General features: G+C 36.4%; 1 protein-coding gene and 1 long non-coding RNA gene across 2 annotated transcripts in view; one reads left to right on the top strand and one right to left on the bottom strand.

Annotated features, from left to right (window-relative positions):
- ARHGAP15 (Rho GTPase activating protein 15) overlaps positions 1 to 24,511 on the top strand; it is a 310,817-nt gene that overhangs the window by 90,532 nt on the left and 195,774 nt on the right. The window lies entirely within an intron of this gene.
- The window catches only part of LOC115598590, a 43,227-nt gene continuing 42,427 nt past the window's right edge, over positions 23,712 to 24,511 (bottom strand). The window contains exon 3 of the long non-coding RNA XR_003987758.1: positions 23,712 to 24,153. This is a non-coding gene — a long non-coding RNA (uncharacterized LOC115598590). The remainder of the gene's footprint in view (positions 24,154 to 24,511) is intronic.

The raw sequence follows: 24,511 nt of genomic DNA, 5'->3' as shown, positions 1-24,511 counted from the left end.
TGAATTTACAAAGTCATTGGTCTAATCTATCTATTAAGGTTATGTCAGGACATGATCAGTATAGATCAGAATTGTATTGATAATCCTTTATGGCAATAAGTTCTTTTGAACCTTAATTATAAAAATATTTTCTATTGCTTTCAAGGTTTTTTATTGTTTTCTGTAGACCCAAATTTATTACAAAATAAAAGCAGCATAGCATATTTACTGTGCTGCTAAAAACCAGTGTTGAATTGATAAAGTGTGAGAAATTCTCCATAAAAGATGAAAATGCTATCTTTCATCTGCTCTTTGCAGAGCAGGTTCCTCCCAAGAGGATAATTCTGAGTAGCATATAGGTATCATCATGTCTTTTAACGTTTTATGGATTTGTTAAATATTATCAATTTTATGGCTAAATGATAGGAAAGCTAATTTATATACAATCCAGTGTGGTTATCTCAAACTAAGTGTGCACCAGCGTACACAAAGGATCCCAGAATGAAACTCTGTTTCAGGGCACTTCATGTTTAACTACCTGACATAGCAGTTGAAGTCTGTAGGTAATTTTCAGATGTACTTATGAATAAATATTACTGTGTTTGATGGCTACAGCAACCTAAAGTTTCTCAAAGAATTGGGAAAAGAACTAGGTAGTGACAGCCTTCTCTTCCCTTCATGCATAAAGCAGTACAAGAAGAAGTATTAACCAGTTTCCAAACATTGGAAGCAGGGTTGCATGACATATGGTACTTTGTTGTTGTTGAGTACTTCACATGGATATCAGTCTCCAATGTATGACATTTTTACATTTTTATATCAGGACAAAAAGAGTATTCTTCATGAGCCTCTCACTACCCGACCATGGGAATCCCTGGGTACCACCTTTCTCTAGTATTATTTTCAGGCAGAGCTTGGCTTTCTGCTGGAGTCACTCATGTGCTAAAAACAAAACACAAAACCAAACAAAACCTTCTCTAGTGTTGTTTTGAAGTGACGCCACTTCAGTGGCATTTAGCAAAAAACCTGCTCAGATGGCAGAGAAGTTGCTCCAGCGGAATTTGATAAAAAGCCAATTACATGGTATTAAGCCACATTCCTATTGAGAATTTGTATTGACAATGTATTGCCTCTTGTAAGAAATATTACTTGAAAAAGTAATGAGGAAAATATGGTGTTAAAGACCAAATTCTACTTATCATCCCCTTCCACCATTTTAATCCAACTGTATTCATTCTGTTTTCTCCAAGTCCCTCTGAAGAAGCATAAAGTCTAGAAAGTTTTGTAATTTGAAAGCTAGAATTCTTATAAAACCCTGCAAATGGATTCCTGTTTCTGGAGAACTGTGGTGTATCTTGTCAGATCTGTAACTGTGGGACTCTTAAGTGTGATGACAGTCCTGTTTTGTGTGTATGGCTATAATTAACAGCTCCTGTGGAAATCTATATTTGAGTCAACTACAGTTTTAAAACCACTTAAGTCTGAGATTTTCAAGGTTAAGGTCTTGTTTTGTCCCATTTCTATTCCTATTTCAAGTTGACTTTAGATTTTCAGGAGTAAAATTAAGATGAACAGAGGAAAGAATATATTTTCTTTCCAGAAGGCAATGCTTGGTATTTGGAGAACCAAAATGAGATTTTATTTGCAATGGATTGGGAATGTGGTTTTGTTGGGTGCGTGGTCAGTGACAGACAATCCCATTTCCGCTCCTGTCCCAGAAGCTCAGCTGAGAAGTCTAGAAGTTATACCAGCAGGAAATTTACATCATATATCAGAATCTTGTCCTTCAAGAAAAGGAATTTTCTGTGTTTGTGGGCAAAAGCAAAGCTTGGAGCTGTAAACAGATCTAATGACCTGTGTTCTGTCATGCTGCCTCTTTTAATAGGTAGCCTAAAAACTCAAAAAGGTCATCACTTGAGCCAGACAGAGCAGTTCTGTGGTGTGGGCAGAGCAGCTATGATTGTAGTGCTCTCTTTGGGGTGCAGAGACTGAGCCCTTTGGTAGAGCACAGGGCTCCAATAGGTTGTAAAAGAAGGAGCTGATTTCTCCCAGAAATCATCTTTGATCTGCTAAGAATGGGAGATCTGCAGGTCTAACATTCTCTATTTCCTTTTGAAACGGTTCTGAAAACATAAAAAGTGAAAGGATAATAATGTTGCAATAAACTAATTCTTAATAGGTGTCTAAATTCCTTATAATTGAGCACTGGAAGGGGAAAAATAGTGGCATCTTTTAAGACTGCTTTCTCAGCCTCTGTGTGCACTTGGGCAGATGTTGCTTTATTAATTTTCTAAACTCTTACCAATGAGTAAATGCTTGTCTTGAATGATAAAAGCATTTTATCTTCATTGCAAAAGAACCCCCCTCCCCCCCAAAAAAATAATTCTACATTGCAGTTCCTCTGCAATGCTATCTTGAGTGAAGATTCACTGGTTTTGGTCATTATTATCAGAACCTGCTTAAGGCTATACTATTGTTTTAGGCTGTAAGAGGTTTGCAAGTAACTTGGGTTTGGTTTTTATTTCTGTTAAACAGTGTAACATTCAAGAAATACATACAAATCTGATATTGTGCTTCAGCTTTTTTTGACATATTGCAGTATATTTTGCCTCTGAGGCCAGCCTTTTCCTACCAAACAAAGAAATAAAACTTCTGATTTTTTTTCTAGAAAGAGGTTCAACAAAGGAATGTCTAGCAATTGGGCAATAATTTTCCAACCTGCTCCTGAAACAAAGTAGAAGACTAAAATTCACCAGTAACCTGGAAAATATCCATAGCACACTTTCTTTGCTGTGACCCATCAATACTGTAATGCATGAAGAGCAGGTGGCAAACACTGTAAATGGTTAGTAATGGTTTTAAGTGGACTGCCTTAGAATGATGTGCAATAAGCTCTCAATTAAAAAAGGTAACCTGATCAATTGATGGTCCTCTCCAACCATTGCAGTCGTTATCAAAACCAGATTTTGTTGCACAGGGGAAAGCCTTTTGTCATAGCAACGCATTCACACAAGTAATAGTTGTATGCAGAACATGGGAAATAAACCCAAACAAAATTACTATTATTACTATGTGCTTTTTATCCAAAGTAAAAGATAAAATATGCCAGGCACTTCCAAGATACACATCTAGAGCCCAGGGTCTTTCTTTGCCCTGAGTAATTGCCATCTGAAGAGAGCTCTATATGTAAAGGAAGGCAAAGGAGAAACTTGTACAATTAAAGACATCAGTCTTCTTAGCTGTTTACTCCTGTTGCTTTGTTTTTCATCCTTTATTCTGGGGATAAATGTTAAGTTTAGGGAAAGGATGCAGTGAAAACCAAAAGAGAAGAGAAGGGACATAGAAGATAAGGGAGAAGAGAAAGGCTTAAGGGAAGGTGAAAGGGGACCAAAGGGTTACAAAAAGAGTCCTTTCATACAGCCTCTCAGCCCACACCAAACAGTACCCCATGGAATGGGTCCATACCCACTGTTACATGCTCTTGCTCCTCACCAGCAGCACAGTGTTTCTACTGTGTAAATATTGAAAATCTTTTTTTCCTTTGATCAATTTTTTTCCCCCATAATCTAATTAATACTGCCAGGACTAAGAGTTGGCATATATGCAGGTGCTGGTTAAGAGAGGAGAGCTGGGAATGGCTGTCTGTATATTTGAGTGGAGAACTTGGGAAGGTCAAGAAGATCTCTGAAGTTAGGAAGTATCAGAACTACACAAGTTTTATTGACTAATGCATGCAGAAATGTGTATCATGGTAGTCTTTGGTGATGAGATCATGTTCTGTCTTTTCCAGAGACCTCTGAGATTTTTCACTGCTCAGAAAATTATCCTGAGTAAATCAGGGGTTTGACTCTTCCTTAAGGGTGTGGTTAGTAGGTCAAGAGAGGTTCTCCTCCCCCTCTATTCTGCATTAGTGAGGCCGCACCTGGAGTATTGTGTCCAGTTCTGGGCCCCTCAGTTCAAGAAGGACAGGGAAGTGCTTGAAAGAGTCCAGCGCAGAGCTACTAAGATGATTAAGGGAGTGGAACATCTCCCTTATGAGGAAAGGCTGAGGGAGCTGGGTCTCTTTAGTTTGGAGAAAAGGAGACTGAGGGGTGACCTCATCAATGTTTTCAAATATGTAAGGGGTGAGTGTCAGGGAGATGGAGTTAGGCTTTTCTCAGTGGTGACCAGTGATAGGACAAGGGGTAATGGGTGTAAATTGGAGCATAGGAGGTTCAAGTTGAATATCCGGAAAAATTTTTTTCCTGTAAGGGTGACAGAGCCCTGGAACAGGCTGCCCAGGGGGGTCGTGGAGTCTCCTTCACTGGAGACATTCAAAACCCGCCTGGACACGTTCCTATGCGAGGTACTCTAGGTGGCCCTGCTCTGGCAGGGGGGGTTGGACTAGATGATCTTTCGAGGTCCCTTCCAACCCCAAGGATTCTATGATTCTATGATTCTATGATTCTATGATTCTATATTCTGAAAGTATACAAGGAATTTTTAAGGAAACTGCATTAAAAATAAGTCGAGATATACAAATGCAAGATGAGTCAGGCCTCTCTCCCAGGCTCACATCAACTCTTCCCATCCCCAATTTCTGTTTTCATCCTCAGATTTTATCACAGTGACATGCTGTTCATTTCTGGGAGATTTTACTTGAGACCCCCAAAGGTCACAGCACCACTTCTGGCTGTTCACCCCTCTAACAAGAGTCATTGGGTATTTAGGTCTGACCCAATAAAGTACCATCTAACACTATTCTGAAAAAAAATATCAGCTTCTAAATTTCTTCTAGTGGATACACTGAATTAGTTGGTACTTCTGATCCCCTTGTCTGTGTTCCTGACATTTCCCTTTGTGGAGATTTCAGCTGAGAGAATGATACCCTCTTAGTTGCAATAGTTCTTGTAAAATAAATTAAGAGCACACTATTTCTATTCTAATGGTGCAGAAAAATATAGAGATACCTTTGTAATACAGAGTAGAACTGAAGAACTGTACTGTAATTAAGGAGAGAGCTGTAGAGATAAAATGAAACACTGGGTAGTTTTGCATCAAACTAATCATTCTATGTCCTGACTGAGCCAAGAGCCAATGGAAAATGTGTGTATGTGGTCATGTGATGGAAGATCTCTGTGATATATATATATATATATATATACACCACAGAATCACAGAATGGTTTGGGTTGGAAGAGACTTCAAGATCATCTAGTTCCAACTCCCCTGCATGGGTAGGGACACATCCCACAAGCTTTAAAATAATTTACTTTCTGACCTTCATAATGTTTATAATAGCTTGAATTTATGTCTACAACTTGTATGATAGTATAATTTATGTAATAGTATTACTTGCACATCTATGCCTGAGTAATCAGTGGTGAGGATTCTTCCCATTTCTATAAAACCCTGTTTAGCCTTTTTCTCTTCTAAATGGGTTTTTTTGAGGACACCTTTGGAGGAGGGAAGTAGGAGGCATCTCTGTAGTTGCATCCATGAACTTATTTAACAGACATGTTAAAAACTGATGCAAAATGTAACAGGAACTATTTTCAAAAAGCCATCAAATTCACTGCAGCAATTCACTGTTTATATCACTGGTTTGTACCTTCAGGTTTTACAAGAGCAACTATAACAGTTCATCTACTGCAGTACAAATCGTACAGCAATCTTACATTTATGAAGACTTTTCATTTAAAATAATATAAAAGATTATAAATTCAAATTTGGTATAGAAGGGGCAGTGATGAGAAGTCCTAATATGTTATTTTGAATATTGTGGGAACTGGCACCCAAGAAAACTCATGTTCTGCATCAAGTACTGTGTTGCTTTGCTTCTTTATTTATTTCTTCCCCCACATCCTCCCCCTCCAAGCCTCCCCACACTCCTCCCCAGGCTGGACTTCTCTCTTTATTTGTATAAATAATTGAGGATGCAATTATTTATGGCTGCAGATAAGGATTCTAGATGTCTAACTATCTATCTGTGCCCACAGATCAGATAGTTTGTTATCTATATCACTATTTGCACCTGCAAGTCATTGTGCTAGGAAATTATCTCCTCATCTAATTCTGTGCACAAACAGAGGTTGAATTAAAGCTGCTTTAAAAAGAAAACCCCTTCTGTACAGTGAGTGTGCAGATACATTACATCCATGAGTCAAAGATTTTTTTTGTCTTTTATAAACTAATTCCTAGATTCATATGATACTTGCTGCCATTTGAAATGCTTCAGTCTGGATGCCTTATTGATAATTTTTCAGGTCCACATGTAGTAGCTGGTAAGAAGTGGTTGGGTGTGAGCACTGAATAGCCCTTCATATCTTGGTGCTGGATTGGATCATTCATGTGATGTGTAATTGGGATATTTGCTACATTTGTGCTGCTTTTGAGGAAAGCAACACAAAAGCTGAACAAGACCCTTTTTAAAAGTGAGTGCATTTATCCTGTGAGGCACCTCTTTGAGCAGAGAGTGAGCACCAACCTTGGTCCCAGAATTTCCTTATGCTTAAACCTCAGCCCTCTCTCTTGGGCATTTCTGGAATCACAATTGTTCGATTCATTTCCCATTTTAGCATCAAAATCTAGAAATGGAGCAGGCTAACTTTACACAAGCTGCATTTATCATGAATCAGGTTGTAAAGTTCACTGCCATGTCCTTGTAAAAGTCTGCATTTAAAAAAAAAAATTTAAAAAAAAGGTTATCAAAAGATGGATGGATGGATATGTCAGGCTTACAATTACATTTTTCTGTAAACAAAAAAGAAAGGGTTAGAAAAATGGGTCTCAACTGTTCAAAACACTTTTATATAGCCAACAAGAAATGTTGTTTACCGTTTTAGGAATGCTACAGATACTTTATTGTCTGAGTGGCTTCCATGGACTCCAATAAATTTAAATTGGATATTTGCTGTCCAAATTGACAGTGGGTGATTAAGCCAAAAATAAGAGCATTCGCCTTTAAATTTTAGCTGTGGCACCGTGTTATATTCCCAACATTGTTACGTTGCATCGAGGCAGTCACTACAGACCAAAATTTTGATGGATATGAAGCAGATCAAAAGGGTACAGTGATTTTGAAGTCGGTGACAATAGATGCTTCAATATTTGTACATTTCCACTAAAGAGACTTGCATTATTTTGTCAGTTTGTTTCATTTTAGGGGTGCTCAGAAATGATATTCGTTCTTTGATATCACCCTTAAACTGTACAATTTAAGAAAACTGACTGAAAAAGATAAATTAAATGGGTAGAAATATTTTCAAATCAAAGAACAACTGACATATATAAAAATGATGTATGTTTCTTACATAGTCCACAGGGAGAATTCTGCAGGCTTGCTATGATCTCTACAATTCGCCTCCGGGCGAACGAGGCTTTGGGATATTCTATTATCCCTTTGGTCTGTTTATCATGGAAACTGATGTACAAATCGAAGGTTCTTTTGGACCTTTCCTTTCTGTTTCCCAGCTCTGCTAAGGATGAACTTATCACCTGTCCTCACCTTCAGCGAAGCGCTTTGGGGAAAGGTTCAGTGACCAATAATCAATTATTATTGAGAAGCAATCAATTGCTAATCTCCATAATTATGCACATCTAAACACTAGGAACAAGAAAGAGAAACAAAGCTGCACTCCAAGCATTGCCTTGTTAGCAGTATTTTGTTAACACAGGCTCTAAAAAAAGCTGCCGCAGCTGGTAGCACAAATGTGTTTCCAGTATTCAGGCCATCAACGTGATTCGTCGCTAAATGTATAGAATCAGCTTCTTGCTAAAAACTACAATTACAGGTGATATACAGATTGAAATCACAGGGCTGGTTTGTCGAAGAAAATTGTCCTAATGATGGGTTTTCGGATCGGGAATGCAGCTCTTTTCTTCCTCTGTGATGGGTACTGAAGGCAGCTGCACCTGCCTCTGTGCTGTATTCTGCCGCACTTAATGATATCTGATGATATCATTAGGCAAAGTGTTCATAAACAGATGTTGAGCCTGTGCCTAAATGCTGTCAGATGAGCGGTTGCTGGCCTGAAACAGTATTATTTATATAGAACATTTACGTTTGTTATGTTAATAACCCCACTATTAGCTCTCTGGATGTTGCGATAGGAATGTAAATGTAGTTAATATGAATAACAACCTCTTTACTCTTTGTGCTGCAGTTGAGTATAACTTTTAGGCTTTTAGAGAGAAACAAAGATCCCCCCACCAAGTCCTTTTGACTTCGTGATTTTTTTTGGCACCGTTCGAAATTTTGATCAGCAGATAAATGGTAAGAATCCGTAGGACAGATGTTAAAGACTGGAATTTGTTTCTCTTAACACTTCGTGTTTTCAAGAAATTCTAGTATTTATGTGTTTTCTGGTAATTCCCGGACCCAGTTCATTACCCTAATATGTCAGAGTTTTGATTGTAGACACTAAATTGACAAACACTCGTTAAAAATAAAAATAAAAAGTACTAGAGCAACTAGAATGAGGATCTGTATTGCTAAAGATTATCTCCTCTGATTGTCTAATTTCTTTCACAACAATAACTAAATATTGGGGGCACCACTCTACTCAATATTCATCTTTTTTTTTTGTTTAGTGTTTCAGTCTGGTGTTATTCTAGTGGTGCTTGAAATACTGCTTTACAATTGCTGAGGGTTTATTTAGCCAAAGTTGCATTTTATACCTCATAGTTAATTCATGTAGAGTAAGTTATGTAAATTTTGACAGTCATCAAAATGTGCAGTGTTTCTCTAAAATACAGCTTACTAGCGGTAGCTCTGTTATAAAAATATCATTGGTGCCTTTATAATTTTATTTAATATTTTAACTCTTTCTGAATATGATTTGGGAGACAAGGTGCACGTTGCAAATGGGGTTTTCTTACATGGTGTGATAGCAGCTGATGATGGTATTTCTGCTTTTACATGAATAAAGTATTATTAACTGATACGTTTGTATAACCATGCTTTGGAACTACAGCAAACTGTTATCTTCATTGTGTGTATTTATGCTTTTATCATCCTCTGTGTGGATGAAAATGTTAGATATCAATGTCAGGGCATGCCTGGAGCATAGGAAAATATATTCTTTTTTTGTTTGTTGATTTGGTTTTTTTGGTGTGGGTTTTTTTTGTTTGTTTGTTTGTTTGTTTTGTTTTGGATTTTTTTTGTTGGTTTTATTGTGCTGGGTTTTTTTTCCCCTGTGAAATCCTCTCTGGTTTTATTCACTTGCCCCTATAATTTGTGGTGTTCTCCTGTGCTTGTCTCCTCAGATGAGTAGCCTGCTTCGTACTGCATTGAAATATATATGCAGGGGGCAAATAAATGTTTGGTATCTCCTGTAAGAAGAAATGAGATGGGAAGCACCAGTGTTTGACTGTCCAAGAGGACAAAGAAAGAAAGGGCCACCTAGACCCTTGGAAGGGAATTTAAAGGCACCATATTAAGGGACTTGGCTTCTTAGGAAGCTGAAGAGGATGTCTGAGGAGCCATACAAGAAAAAAATATAAAGATTAAGGGTCTGTTCTTGAAAAACAAACCCTTAGGCTTTCTCAGGCACCCAGTAGCATTTAACCACCTGTGCTTCCCTCTAAGGTGGAAATAGAACCCTGGTAACTTAAACATTTCAAATCCTTAGCAGAAGGGGAAATTTAGTGATGGGAAGGTTCACTGTTTTGTTTTCTGTTCTCCAGAGATGTAGGCAGGGAAGTGGTAGAAACCTTTTTGTTGTGGTTGTTTGGTCTCAGATGCTCTTGAAGGTACAACTGTAAGGAGCAGTGGAGATGTGATGAGAGGGGAAAAGCTGTACTCTGCTGTTTGGATTAGATTTTTCACATGAAAGCTTCTTTGGCCCAATGAGTAAAGCTTTGGCAGTCTAGGCATTCATTAAGTTTATTTTTGTTAGGCTGGTAATGATGACCATGGAACATGCCATAAGACACGTTTTTGCTTTTGGGGCTTGAAGTGTGTGCATGTATCTAAAAGAAGAAAATATTTCTATAGCTCCATCTGGTCCCATCTACTGTTGTTCTTGTAGATATTCTATTGTAATCAGTGGGAATCAAGTGAATATTAAGGCTAAAGAATCACATCATGAAAGAAAGATAAATTTTGTATAATAGACCCATTACAATTTGTGAGTAATCAGCCTTTCAAGAAGAGACTTCAGAAAGCACAATGCAGATTCATTGCTATTTCCCCTTAAATATTTATTATATGTTGTATTATTAGGTTATCTGATATTAGAAAAGGATAAAGAAAAATGGCAAAACAGGATATTAAAATTCTTAGGTTTTATCTCCTTTCTTTTACTGCATGTTATTTATAGATAGGTCTGAAAGAGACAGAAAACGTAGACGTCACTGAGCTTTAAACAATTCAAAAATCTGGATTTGGATCTGAACTTTGTCGTGTCAGCCCAATTGCAATTAAAAAACAAGACTCAGTAAGCTCCTTTCTGTAGAATTGATTTAAATGTGCTAAAACTCATGATGATTTGCTTGCTTTTGAGGAGGTACATTTTTATACAGACCTCCAGTGTCTGATGGCCTGAAGGAAAGCTGTCTAACTGAAGAAAGAAAAGTGTAATGCTGGCGTACATTGGTGGTGATGTTAACATATCACACTATCAGTTCATGTTGTGATGAGAACTGTTATAAGTGCTTGGCAGAAATCACAGGTTACATCACAAAACATGCAAGACCAGAGAGGTCATCATTTTAGTTATCAATAATATACACTCCTCTGAATTTTACTTTTACTGCCTTCAGACTCACCCCCTCCCCCTCCCTCAGGTCTAAGGATATTTCTGGCTTTTTTTTTTGTTTAGTTCTTTCTTTGTAGTGTAGTGGTTATTGCATTGCACTGTTTATAATATCTGTGGGCACTGTGGGCTTTCTTTGTTTCATGTATCATTGCTGGTTCCTACAGAAAAGACACAATTTGTTCTATTTCTCACTGAGTGCTTGTGTCTTTGTTTGCTGCAATGTTGGTATTTAGGGGCTTTAAGGGTCTAAAATAAAGCCTGTAGGTTAAAATTCCTTTGCCTTAGGCCAAATTCTATGATTTTATAGTGATCAAAAATATAGAGCAGGTCCACTTAAGCCAATCCACCTAGGAAATCCAATGGTAGAGTAAGTAAAAGACAATCTGGATCACCCTATTAATAATGGGGCAAGTCCTCTTTCACTAAAAAGCAATGGGGGCTTTGACATGGGGCTCCAATGCTTTTGCTGTAAATCAGCAAGAATTTACTTAAACTTCTGCTGATGTACCTGTAGTGACTATGGGTGTCCACAGAAAGCAGGATTTTGAGCAGTCAGTGCTAAACCGAAGGAAAAAAAGAACAATGGTGACTCCCACCTGAACGAGCCCAGTTTTCATCTCTTACTTCCACTTAACAGGTTGTGAATTGCATGGGTCTCATTTTATGACTGATATCATATGCAGTTAAGATCCTCACTTCAGCATGTAAAGGTTTAACCTCACTAAACAGGAATAATGTTAATTCAGAGATTAATTCTGCTCAGAAATTTGAAGTGCTGGGTGTCCATGCAGTCTAAATTGCTGTCTAATGGTTGGTGAAGACAGAAAAGCCTTTTGGTTCAGTTTTGAACCTACTGTGAGGGAGAATTAATGTAAAAATGCTAGGGGATAGGATGTACTGATTCCTGTGCCTTTTTTTTGTTTGTTTACAGTCTACCTGCAATAATCTAGCAAAGGATTATTCGGAGCTACTTGTGTGCTGTCAACCAGTTGCAGAGTTATATTTCTTTATGGTGGCTGGTGCTGGGAGGTTTGGCTTAGTGCAGCTAAGCTAGAGGTAGTTAAAAAATGTGGTAGTTGTGGAAGGATGGCTAGATAGAATATACATTTCTCTGGAAGATCATGAGGACTTGTTCTGCAAAGCCTGGCTGTGCTTCTACAGCAGGGATGGGGTGGCAGCCTGCTGTAAGGTGGGCTGGGGCTTTGAGCACTGAGCAAAGTGTTGTCTGGCTGTCGTATGCTTAAGGGGAGGATTGCAACAAAAAATGAGTGTGATAGCTTTGTACAGGGCCTGAAATAAAGAAAAAAAGTCTTTTTGGATCACTGCACTGCAGCAAATCAAGGACAAGTCCTTATTGCTCTTTATAGAGCTTGGAGGACACAGCCCTGAGATGGACTGGCTGCATTTAATGATCCATATGTGTCAGGACCTGCAGAGCTCATTCTACAGTGTGTGTATATATATATATACACACATTTTATATATTTATACACAGTGCACTTTGTTTTCACAGCCTTTACAGATTAGTAGAGGAATTGGATTTTTTTACTAAATGAGCTAATGCACTCTAAAAATGTGTGTGTGTTGATTGTTGTGAAGATCAAGGTTACACCTCACTACCTGGGTGTTTCTGTGTTCTTCATGAAGACAAAACTATAATGAAAGTGATGAGACCAATGTAGTCTTCAAGAAAAATACAACCCCCATCTCCTAAGTTGATCTGAGGTTCTCAAAAAGCAAAGGAAAGTCAGGCCCATGGAGTCCAATGAGCACAAATGATGTGGAACACTTTTGATTTCAGAGTTGTCTTCACGTTTTTTCTCAGCTCTTGCTGTGATGATTGGCCACTGAAAGATCATCCTAATGAGAATGATTGTCCCCCACTTTTTCCAACTAAATGTAGAATTTCAAAAGACTCTGTGTGCTTGTTTGAATAGGTAGACATCAACTTTATCAGAAGTTAACCATTATATATCTGTATTTTGATGTCAGGGTTTGGCACTGAAAATATTCACCATACAGAAGAAATAATAATATTTTTCAAGAAGGTCATAAGTTATTCCCACTTTCATCTCCTTTGTGTTCTCTTAATTTATTTTGAAATGCCATGTTTAATTCAAATAGAAGGAGATTCTACTGTAGACTTGGATGCCATATGTACAGTTTCTAAAAGTCTCTCTGTTTCTAATTGATTCCTACAATGTTTTATGATAATAACTTTTCTGTAGGTGTGGGGCATGAGGATTTCAGGGAGGTAGACACTCAGAAATTCTCCACCACCTGTTTTTGAGTTGGAAATTTAGTTGTTTCTGTTTGTACAGATTTTGCTGTCCAGTATTAAAGCAGGCCTTTAAATAGGGTGACTTCAGAAAAACATTTGATAACACTAGATGAATTATTACACTATTCTGTTGTGAACACCGAGGGTTTTGGGGTTTTTTTGTTAAAATATTAAAACTGGGATCTCTATTTTTTATTAAGCTACCATTAAAACAATAACTTGTCATTATTTCATACTGTATACTGGTCTGTAAAACAAATGATGTAGGGTATAGCTTTCATGGTATTGTCATAAAACAAAGAGGGATCATTTGAGCACATGTAAAAAAACAGTGGATCAATTTTTAGTCTTTCCCTTCCAGAGAAGGTAGTTTGTAGTTTGCTTGCATGCCAATAAGGGACTGCAGATCCAGAAGGCCCTCGTGCAGTTAGACAGCAATTGGACTCCTTTTGCTTCTCTTTAGCTCAATATAAAGGTATAGTTTTAGATTTTCCTCATTTAATTTTTTTGTTTTTGTTTGTTTTTTTTTTTTTTTTTGTTATTCATCTAGATCTGAATTCTCATTCACTTAAACACGAATATTTTTTAGATAACATCTTCAAGAACTCCCAACAATTCTACTAATGAACCTAATGAACATTCACCAGTGAAAACATGTAAATAAGACTGAGTTTTGTCAGGTTGTTTTTGGAGGGGATGTTATTTGGTGCTTATGGGATAATTTTGAAGAGGAGATATGTAGGCTCCTGGGTTTCATTTAACAATAAGGGAGGTTTGATAGCTAAACACAGATGCTTAAGTTCTGCAGACATAATTTACACCAAGTAGTTCTTGATCCTTGTGTGTTGCAACTAATCTCTATAATTAATGAAGTGAAATTATAGACAATGAATTAGTCCCTATTGATACAAGGCAATAGATCATGGGCTTTTGCTTACTGAAAGGCTGCTGGTCTTTAAAAAATGGTTATGTGAGTAATAACATTGAAATATATTTCTGCACTGCTTTAGAAATAAGAAAACCAAACAATTGCAGTAGATTAAAGATGGCAAATGAAGTTCTGTGTGGTTAAACCGAAGTGATGTACCCATCTGTCTTGTCAGTATTTCCCTCAAACAAAAATAACTGGTTTGTCTGACCTGCTGGAGAATATGTCAACCCATTTAAAGTCCTCCAGGCCTGATTGCTTAGCCACGTCCCACCAGAAGTTTTACTCCTCTGTAGTTCAAAACACAGAGAATTCAATACAAGCCTGATCCCCGCTATGCTAAAAAGTAAGAGCTGGAGGGTGAGCAAGCTCTGTGTGAGATAGGCAGAGCGTTAGACTCACCACCTCCCCTGAGCCCTTGGTTTGTCTTTACCCTCCTACAACACACGAGAAACAGCACAGAATGCAGAGCAGCAAGAAATCACCGTCCCCAAAATGTACTAGCAACGTGATAATGCTGGCAATATGAGCTATATCATCAGCTGATGTAAATCAATGTAGCTGTAAAAGAATTTATAATCCTCTATAGCAGTCGAAGATCCAGCCAAGGATTTAGGCAAGAAAATGCTCAGCTTTTTTTGAAGTCATGGGGAAAACTAGAGGCACTTGAGGTGGGGAATGAGAAACTTGATGCCCAGGAATAAAAGAGGAGGTAGACAAGCAAAGAAAACAGGGCTCCCCTGGCTCAGTAATCCTCGAATCTTACGGCACTGGTGTAATGAGATCTCTTCGTCTCGAAATTAAAGTACAAGGAGTTTTTTTCCAGAGAACAGTATTCAATAACAAAATATTAAATGATAAACACAGATTGCTAAAAATCAGATGGGCCATTTTAAGAAAAAGCATTTTAGCTCATCATGATATGTAGCACCTTATTTAAATTAGGAGGTGTTAATTCTTAGCTTGAATAATATATTAATATAATATGTAAAGTGAATGGCATTGTTAATCACAGTCGCGCCTGGAACGACTTTGCTTCTGTGCACTGAATGTTAATTTTGCAAAACATTAATTTCAAAGATTTTGCAGCAGTGCTTTTGTAATTAAATATTAATGTCACATGTTATTGCAGTAGCATGTTTATGAAAGCCGGCAACACTTCAAGTCAACTCATTTGTTTTTATATTTATTCTTGTACATCTGCAATCCCTTCCATTTCACAATTTCAAAGTGAAGGCCATTTTGAATAGTCAATATGTGAACATTTTTCATTGTAAGCGTTTTTTAACATCCAGCAGGGTAAATATTTAATGTTGTGTTTTTAGCTGGTATAATTTTTCAGAAAATTGGCTATAACTTTTAACAACTCAAAGGTACCTAAACTGTCTACATTTTTGGCGGAAAGCAATCTGAAAATAATATAGCAATAAACATGATGAAGCTGTGGAGAAAAAAAAAAAAAATCATTTTAAAAATTAGAAGCCTTTTTCTGAAAGTTGGACTTCCAGAAGTTGGGATTTCACAGCCAAGTGTATTCTATTGTCTTTTTATTACCTGCCATGTTGGGACTTTACGTTCGCTTCAGTCATTTCAACAAGTACAGGATTGACTTTTGAATAACTTTTCAAAGTTTTGTGTTTGCATTTGTGCTGGAGAATTCAGGTCTGCAGCATATTGCTGAATGATTGGTGTTCAATGTTTTGTAATAAACATTTTTGTGTTTGTGCCCTGAGCCACTGCACGAGAGCTGAGAGGCTTCAGGCTCAAAACATTTTCTATTAGGGCCAAATTGTAAGGGTGACTAAGTTTGTCAACTGCTTTTATTGAAGTGTATTCAGCATATATGTGCCTGGACTGGTTTGCCCAGGTCTGTTTTGACCAATTTACTGTATCTCACGATCTTGCCTGTGGCTCTTCAAACCTGTGAATTACATTACTATAAAAAGACAGTCGTTTCCACATCAGCATGTTATCCAGAAGAAATTTGTTTGAGATATCATATTTTAAACCATTCTTATTCCCCTCATCCTCCTTTTCCATAGGTGCCCACCGTGCAGCAAAACGGTTTCGCAGAGCAAATTGTGAATTATAAAATATGTTATTTATTCTTTCACAAAATATATGAACAATCAAGATGCATTGTTTAGTTATTATAGGCACATTTAATAGTTAAAAATTATATCTGCACCTGATGTTGCATGTTAACAGCTAATACCGTTTGACAGTGATGAAATTAAAGGATGAAGAAGAGATACAAACTACATTTTACAAGCATGATGGGTCTCCAACAATGCCATTTAAATATTATTTGTCACTATTTAAAATGAACCTTTCCCCTTTAAGCTATGCCATTATGCTCATTTGTCCTGTCACCACTGACAGGCTCTATGACTCACACACAAAAATGGTCATTAGGTACTGCATCTTCATCTTATTTAAAAAAAATAGAAAGCATTCTGATGCCTCTAAAAGCCTGTAATTATTTTCATCCGAGGAGATAGTGTTGCTTGGAAGGTAATTTAATAACCTTTTGCATGTACCTGGGGAATGCCTCTCTGGGGAACCAAGGTGCCGACATGCCATTCAGTCGTCAAAACATGACCTTTAATGGTTGCTTGGAGAGAAGTTAGCCTGGAACGTTGTACACAGAGCGATGCTAATTCCACTCTCTAATGTATGCAAAATTTAGTTCTTGAGCAATGATCTTTGTAAGATGAATTAATATAGGTACTGCTCCAGGAAACAAAAGAAATTGCGGTCGTGAGAGCTTTTTCCCCACCATGATCTTTTTTGCTACTGTGCTACTGTGTTTTGAAGGAGTGCCCAAGCTGTCTGATTTTTAAATTTTTTTTTTTTTTTTTTTTTGGGGGGGAAACAACACTGGCAACAACAAAATTGTACCTTACGACATTTCCCAGTATTTGTGTTTTTAATTCCTGCTTTGGTGAGGAATGCCCGGTATCTCTCGCAGGGAAATTGGGACAGTGGCTATGTGAGAGCTGTATAGGTTTACATCAGACTGTGATGGCTGGAGGATGAAAGAATGTAAATAGAAACTATAGAAAAGTAAAAAATGACAGCTTGTAGGAAAATGAATATACATTGAGAGAGGCTTTGAAAAATTACTAATGCAGTTACGGAGTTGAAGCAAAAAGTGTTGATTTTTCTGTAGCAATAACATATGCCCGGCACCTACAGGATCCTGTAAATGAGGCACAGCCTATGTCCTGTGACATCAAGGTTCAGAAACTCTTTATTTTGGTACATTGATGTTTGAACCCACCCTGGTTAGAAATGCTGGAATTTCAGCTCATACCCCTGACATGCCATCCGTCAATTTATTAGCACGCTGGTGCAGTAAGCCACTGAACAGGCTCTATCAATTCGTTTAGGTGGTGGTTTCTTCCTTTTTTTTTTTTTCCTCTTCTTCCCTTTAAAATGTCTGTAATCCTCAGCTCTGCTCTCTCAACCGGTCAGCATTAAAGATTTATGTTGCACTTTTTTTCCTTCTTTTTTTTTTTTTTTTTTTTTTTTTTCCATTGCCACACCTGAATATGGATTACTTAAATGGGCTGTAAATAATTCATATCTGGGAATAAGTTTCCATTACTGACCAATGTTGTAATTTAATATAGTCTATTATGGGTTATACAATTTTAGATTGTTTTCTATGTGCATTCAGCAGTCGGGCAGACAACAGTTTAAGTAAAAAGGGCAAGATGTTTGTTCAGCTTATTTTCATGTTCAGTGCTGTTCTGGAGGAAGTAAAATGCTAGTTTTAACAGCATTCTTTGTAGCTGCTCACAAAAATAAAAAAATCTTAACCTGAATCAGCATAAAGAAAACTGAATGAGTAAAAGGAGAGGGAGGGAGGGGGGGGGCGTATTAATCTAGATTTATATTCACCAAGCAGATGTCAGGTTTTAATGTAAAATACAAACATATTTTTCAGTAACACAAAATGTATCCCCCACTCAATATGTGTGCTGTTTTTTTTTTCCCCTTCCCTTAACCAGTGCTATTGCCTGTCACATGTGGTACTTGATAATTCTGTCAAAAGTACCTATAATAGAAGAGAACATATTTAGTAAGAACTTTTTGAATAAGGTTACGAGCTACAAATAGAAATGCTCCAAAATGTTAAGGAGCATCATCTTTCTAAAAACTGTCCATGTTCAAGTGTTTACACTTAAAAGAGATTTAAACAATTTAAGATTAAGTTGACTATAGTAAAAAAAAATTAATAATAGATTAGTACATGAAAATCTATGCAGTCACATAAGATAATGATTTAAAAAGGAATAATTTAAAAAGATGAATTAAAAAGTAGAATCAGAAAAGAAGGCCAACATAAACTAGGGAAAAACATGCTGTGAATAAAGTCTGTTAGATCTTGAAATAGGAGAACTGCTAAATAATGCATAGTTTTATTTTTCTATAATTTGCATAAACCTTAAGAGAGTATTTATTTGTGTAAAACTTGATGTATCGAGTAAGGAGAATATAAAAAAAAAATGGCATTCATTTTGTTTTCATTTTGGTATTTAGGAAAAATATTCTGTTACATATGGACTACTTAGACCTAATCATCTGACTGAATGTGATGTGTTTCTTGAGCCAGGTTGGAAAGGGCTGGCTGGAGAACAGTGCCCTGGTCTTGCTGCAGGCTATGCAGGTTGGCCCAAACTCTGCTGGGGAGCAGATGGTGAGCCAATGCTTGTAGTCACACTTACCTTCCTTGCTAAATCCATAATCCCTCACTGGACACGCAGCCAAGGCAGGCTTTGGAGGCAGAAAGGAGGTTACAATCTGGACTTGGGTATTGACTGCCAGAACTGAGAAAACAGCTCAGAAATTTCAAATGCTTAACAAGTTATCTGTCTTGTCCCTAAGCCAGTGCAGCATTTTTAAAAGTAATTAAGACATGATTGAAAATGTGTGTGCCATCTAAATACAAAAAAAATCTTCAAAAATAAGCAAAACCAATAATTAAAAGCCACATTTAATATACTAGTTGGGAAAAAAGAGACTTATTTAAACTGAACTTGCTTTTCTTTTTATTGCATGAAGCTGTTGAATTTATTTATTTTTTTTTTTAAAGAATGCTTATATTCAGGGCTGGGAGAGAAAAATATTTTTCCTAAGCAAGCCACTGAGTGAAACTGGATTTTTTAAAAATATACATCTAGCTGGAATTTTAGCTAACAGTGTGATGATGATCAATTCAGTTAATTATTTAATTAACTTCATACTGGGTGAATATTAGCTGTAGTATTATATATTAAAAGCTATCTAATATGTAATGATATGCATGATGCCCGTGCACAGGAAAAATAACAGTTGCTTATAATAATCACAGCATGAACTGTTTTTCTAAATATTTAAATCTATTCTAAATCAAGACAGTGATCCTCAAAAATCTATAATTTCAAAAAATATTTAGTAAACAGCCAAATTGTGGTCAACTGCAGAAAAGGGTATGCCATCTGTTTAATGTAAATATCTGGGAAAAAAGGGAATGTCATATACAAAGATTACACAAATATAGTGAATATGCACAAATCTTCCTCTCTGTGTGTGTTTGTTTGTTTGTGCATGTGATGTATAACAATTTATGATTTGCTCAAATCATAAATGTGGACTCAGTCTTGCAAGGTGAACCTTTGCACCAAGATGCAACAAAGTATTTAACCATGGACTTAATTTAAAGCACATGCATCACTGTATTAAATTTTGAGAGATTAAGCTCTCGCTAAGCATTTTATTAATAAAATAAAATATATCTCATAAATCATTTATAGGTTCTGTGAAACTTATCTATCATACCATTTAAAGAGGTAAAGTAATTTTAAAAAGGAATAGTTAATTACATAATCCATTTTAGTTGGAACACAGTTAAAGTTATATTCTGATCAAGCATAAAGACATGCTTAATTTATGTAAACACCATACCCTTAACTCTGACCATTGGCCCCTTGGGATTTTCAATATATTTTTTTCTTTGTCCAAAACCCTGTATTTTTCTAAAGGATATTATTTGGAAACTCCAGTTAATGGATTAACCAAGTGAAAGTTAAAATCACTTACATTTGAAAACGTTATTTATTTGTAAAGAATAATAGAAAAATATATAACATTGCTCATTTGCAGTATATTAGAAGTGTGTATGTCCATTTCTTTCTGTCAGAGACCAATCACAGAGTGCCAGTAATGGGTGCATACATAATGTTAACTTAATTGAAATTCCTTCTGAAAGATTTGTGCATATGAAATTGCACTGATACAGGATAAGGTTTATTTTTAGGTTAGAATTAAGATTACTCTGTTGAATGAGACAACATGTATATATTTTATATCGAGGAAGAATAAAAGGCCGGATTCTCAGCTGTTGTAAATTGGTATAATATATGTTTTCTGTGAGATTTATGAATGTCCTTAATATTAATTTCCTTGCCTTTAAGCACTTAGGTTTGTTAGTGATGCGATAAACAATGGCATTATTTTCACTCAGCTCCTTAACTGATTTATGAAATGAAGTGGTTTGGGCTTCAGAATTTTTGCAACTTGTCCCTTTTCCAGGGCCAGAGCCAGCAGCTCCCTGTGCTGGAGAGGAGCTGCAGAGCTGGGGGGGCCACAACCAAGCCTTGTGTGTGTGCACTTCTGTGTACCTCTTCAGATTTATTGTGGGGTTTTGGGTTGGATTTTTTTTTCTTTCTTTCTTTTAATGCCTGAGAACAGAATGAAATTAGGTTATTAAATGCGATGAACAAAAAGAAAATTTTATTCCTTCCTTGCCTTACTGGTGTGAATAATTAAATTTAAATTAATAGGATTATTTGGAAGAGAAAGAGGGGTGTGGTTTGGACTTCAGCTTTACTCAGGTTGTTGATGATGAATTTGCTTGCCTGCTGTTGGAACTTTTCTGATACCTATCGTGGCTCATTTCAGTAGCACCTGATTTGATTTCAAAGACAGTGGATTAGTTCATTTAAATGGCTTCCCACCATTAATTTGTCTCTGCCCCTGTGCATTCAGGTAGATCCCCTTCATCCACACTGAGCTGCTCATAAGCACTGGGCCAAAATTTGGCCCGCTGTTTTGATGTGGTTGTTGCTTTCAAAACAGGCTTTTAGGTATATTGTAATAAAGATTTTCTCTTTACACATGGCAGTCTTCAGAGCCCTGCCTGTCCAGAGCATTGTCAAACTATAGGCAATCACCTATTCTACAGTGATTTAATTTCCTTCAGTGTGTCTTTTTCATCCCCTGGGAAATGTGCAGTACGTCTATTTCTGCTGTGTTGCCCCCAGCTTGCTTTGTGAACAGTGAGGCAAAGAATTCATTTTTTCTTTTTTTTCTTTTTATCAGCGTCTACCTCTGCTGTCAATAAATTACCCATGCCATCTCTTAGAGGACCTTCTGTCTTCCTCACTGACCTCTTGGAACTATATGTTCTTGAAAAATGTCTTCTTATTTATCTTTATCATCTCGTGCAATCTTCCTTTCATTCTCCACCTTTGCTTTTCTTATCATTTTTTTACACTCTCAACTTCATCCTGTAATCTTTCCATTCCCCTCTGTATCTGATATTACATACCTCACCCACCTCCCTTGATCCTTCTGCACGTCCTTCTTCAGACTAATTGGCCTTTTTAACTGCTGTTCCATTTGCTGCTGGATGGGCAGCTCACACACTGTTGTTGAGATGTTGATTTATGTTTGGAAGATTTTGACTTCGCCATCCGCTTCCTCTTCTTTCCTTTTCTTTGGCTTTTTATTTTGATACTTCCAATGGCAGGACTGAATTTATTTTATTTACTAATTATATAATATGATATTATATATATTATATACATATAATATATTTCTAATATTATATATTATATATTAGATATATATTATATTATTATATATTGTATTATTACATATATTATATTATTATATATAAATATAATATTATATTTTGCTAATTTTGCTAATTCCAGGCAAATGGGATTGCTTTACTTAGTGTTTTCAGATTTCCCACTTTTCTCAATACTCCCTGCTTTCTTACTCAGAAATTCAAAGGCTAATCCCCCCTCCACTTGATAGATGGCTAAAAGAAAATTGTGCCAGTTGTTGTCTTTGACACAGAAAGCCATAGGGACCATATTTTTTTTCCAAACCCTTTCTTTTATTCAGGTATTCCCTGTCACTTGGCAATGGACAGTGCTGGGGATGCTCATGATCCCCAACCTCTGTACTGAGGCTGTTATTGCCCCTGTTAGACTTCTCCATAGCCTGGCCCTGTAATGAGAGACTTTCCTCATGGCTCTGGCCCTGGGGTTCCTACAGAAATTCCATTGAACTGAGAAAAAGAGAGTACAACTAAATTAGGAAAAGTACACTTTGAGATGAAAAACAGCCTGACAGAGAGATGTTAGGCTGCTTATGTTACATTAATATGGCAGCATCCATCCTAGTTTGCTTTTTTTCTTTTTTAGTGAAAAATCAAAATTATTAAAAACTACCTGTGCTTCTGTAAATGGCCCCAGATTCCCATCTTGATGTAATACTTTGCAGGTTCCCATCACTGTTTTCTCCAGCACAATGTGCCCACAAAGGAGTGATAGCAGAAAATTCCTGAGGTGGCTACGTGAGTTTGGGCTTGGCCTCTGCTCTAACATCTTTCCTTTTATTTTCCTTGATTGAAAGGGAAAATACTGTGATTACTTCAAGAGTTTTCAGGAGAAAAGCAAACAGGGGAGGTTAAGACAGTTGTTGTTTTCTTCCTAGTTTTGGAAATTAGCTTCACTCTTACTCTTCTGAGTACAGTAAACCAGGAATTACTATGGAAGTTTTCAGTAACTCTGGCTTCAAAACAGAGTTAAATTCTCCATTTTTTTTTAATTCCAACCTTTCTTGTGCTCATCAATAGTCATTAAAAGGTTTCTGATATCACAGTGCTCCTAGTAACAAGGGATTAGTAGAAGGTGTCTACCTGAATCCCAAATTCTTTAATTTCTTCTCCATGGGTAAAAATAATTTCTCTATGATACTTTCAGAACCCTTTGTTGCATAAATTAAAAAAGTTGAAAGATTAAAATTGACTTGGTGCCAAGTTATTGCATTAGACAGCAGATTCCATTTACTTATTTATCTGTTATTTTTATGTTTTTAAACATTTTGGCATGATTTCCATATTGTGATTCTTGCATGCTGCACATTCAGACTGTCAGCCTTTGATTCCCCCCAAGGAGATGTAAGAAAAGGTCTTATTTCAGACTTGGAAGTTTTTATTTCTCCTCTTATTGTTTGTTTTTTTCTTTTATGTTGGTTGGTTGGTTTTTTTGATGGTTTGTTGTTTTCAGGGAGGTTTTTTGTTTTTTTAAAGGCTAGTGGAAAGTTTAAGAAAGATTTTTTTTTTTTTTTTTTTTTAATTTTTATTGACAGAGTGAATTCCTAAATTGATATCTCAGCACAGGACTCAATAAGGACTCATGCTACTAACAGAGAAGAAATGGTTTTATATATTATTCACCAATCTCCAGGGTTTCTATGCCAGTCAGAGTTGGCTTACTTCCCATATATATTATTAAATGTTTTACAGTTCAGCATGCATACAAAAGGAGTAAATGATGTGATACATACAGTTTAACCTACATATGGAAAAACCTAAAATTAAATCATTCAAAGGTTTATCACAGAGTATGGATTACACAAACCAGTAAGATTTACAGAGATAGGAAGATAATATGGCATATTATGAATTTCTTCTCCACATTTGACCAACTTTTCCTAGATGCCTTCATCTCTAACTTTATAGGATTTTTAAAGCCAAATTATTAGTAGAACCAAGGTAGGCAGACAATAATGTAAGTATTTTTTAGCAATATAAATTGAGTTCTTCAATTACAGCCAAGCAGAGGTCAGGGAAAACTCCAGGTGAATAAACCTCAAAGGCAGTTGTGTGTTTAGGAGGTTCAGAATAATAGAATAATAGTAGGCATTTAAAATGTACTGATGTCTATGTGATTTTGTTGATTTACTTGTGGAAATACCTGATGTGGTAGTGGTTATAAATTGGAGAAATCCATCAGGTTATCCTGGATAATCCCACCCCCCACGTAGATAACATGTCTGCTTTGTTACTGCAACACCCCTTGTAGTTCACATCACCATCTGGGATCCAAGAGCATCTCCAAATTAAGATGTCCTCTGGTGGGTAACTTGCTTAGTGCCTGGTATCTGTGGATTCAGGGACAAAAAACTTGATGTGAGTTTTCATATCTATATTTTAGGTCAGTATTACTTAAATTCAATATAGTCCTAATTTAAGTAATGGTTGCAGTTATGGGAAAGAGCACATAATTTTTTTTTTTTTTTTTTTTTTTTTTTTGTCATTTAGACTATTTCTACTTCCTAGATGCTAAGAAAAAAATAGCTCTACAAGTCAATGTACATTATATGGTTAAATGTTCTTTTTTATGGACACTTTTCTGTGTTACAATGCAAGGAGAAAAAAAAATCCTTTGAGATTTTAAACTAGAAATGTATTTCAACAGATTTTGTCTCTACAAAGTAATTTTTTCTTGGCCTCTATGGT

Source organism: Calypte anna, chromosome 7 (genome assembly GCF_003957555.1).
Source record: "Calypte anna isolate BGI_N300 chromosome 7, bCalAnn1_v1.p, whole genome shotgun sequence".
NCBI classification, from domain to species: Eukaryota; Metazoa; Chordata; class Aves; order Apodiformes; family Trochilidae; genus Calypte; species Calypte anna.
Note: the sequence above shows the minus strand (reverse complement) of the source record. Positions and strands in the feature narration are given on the sequence as shown.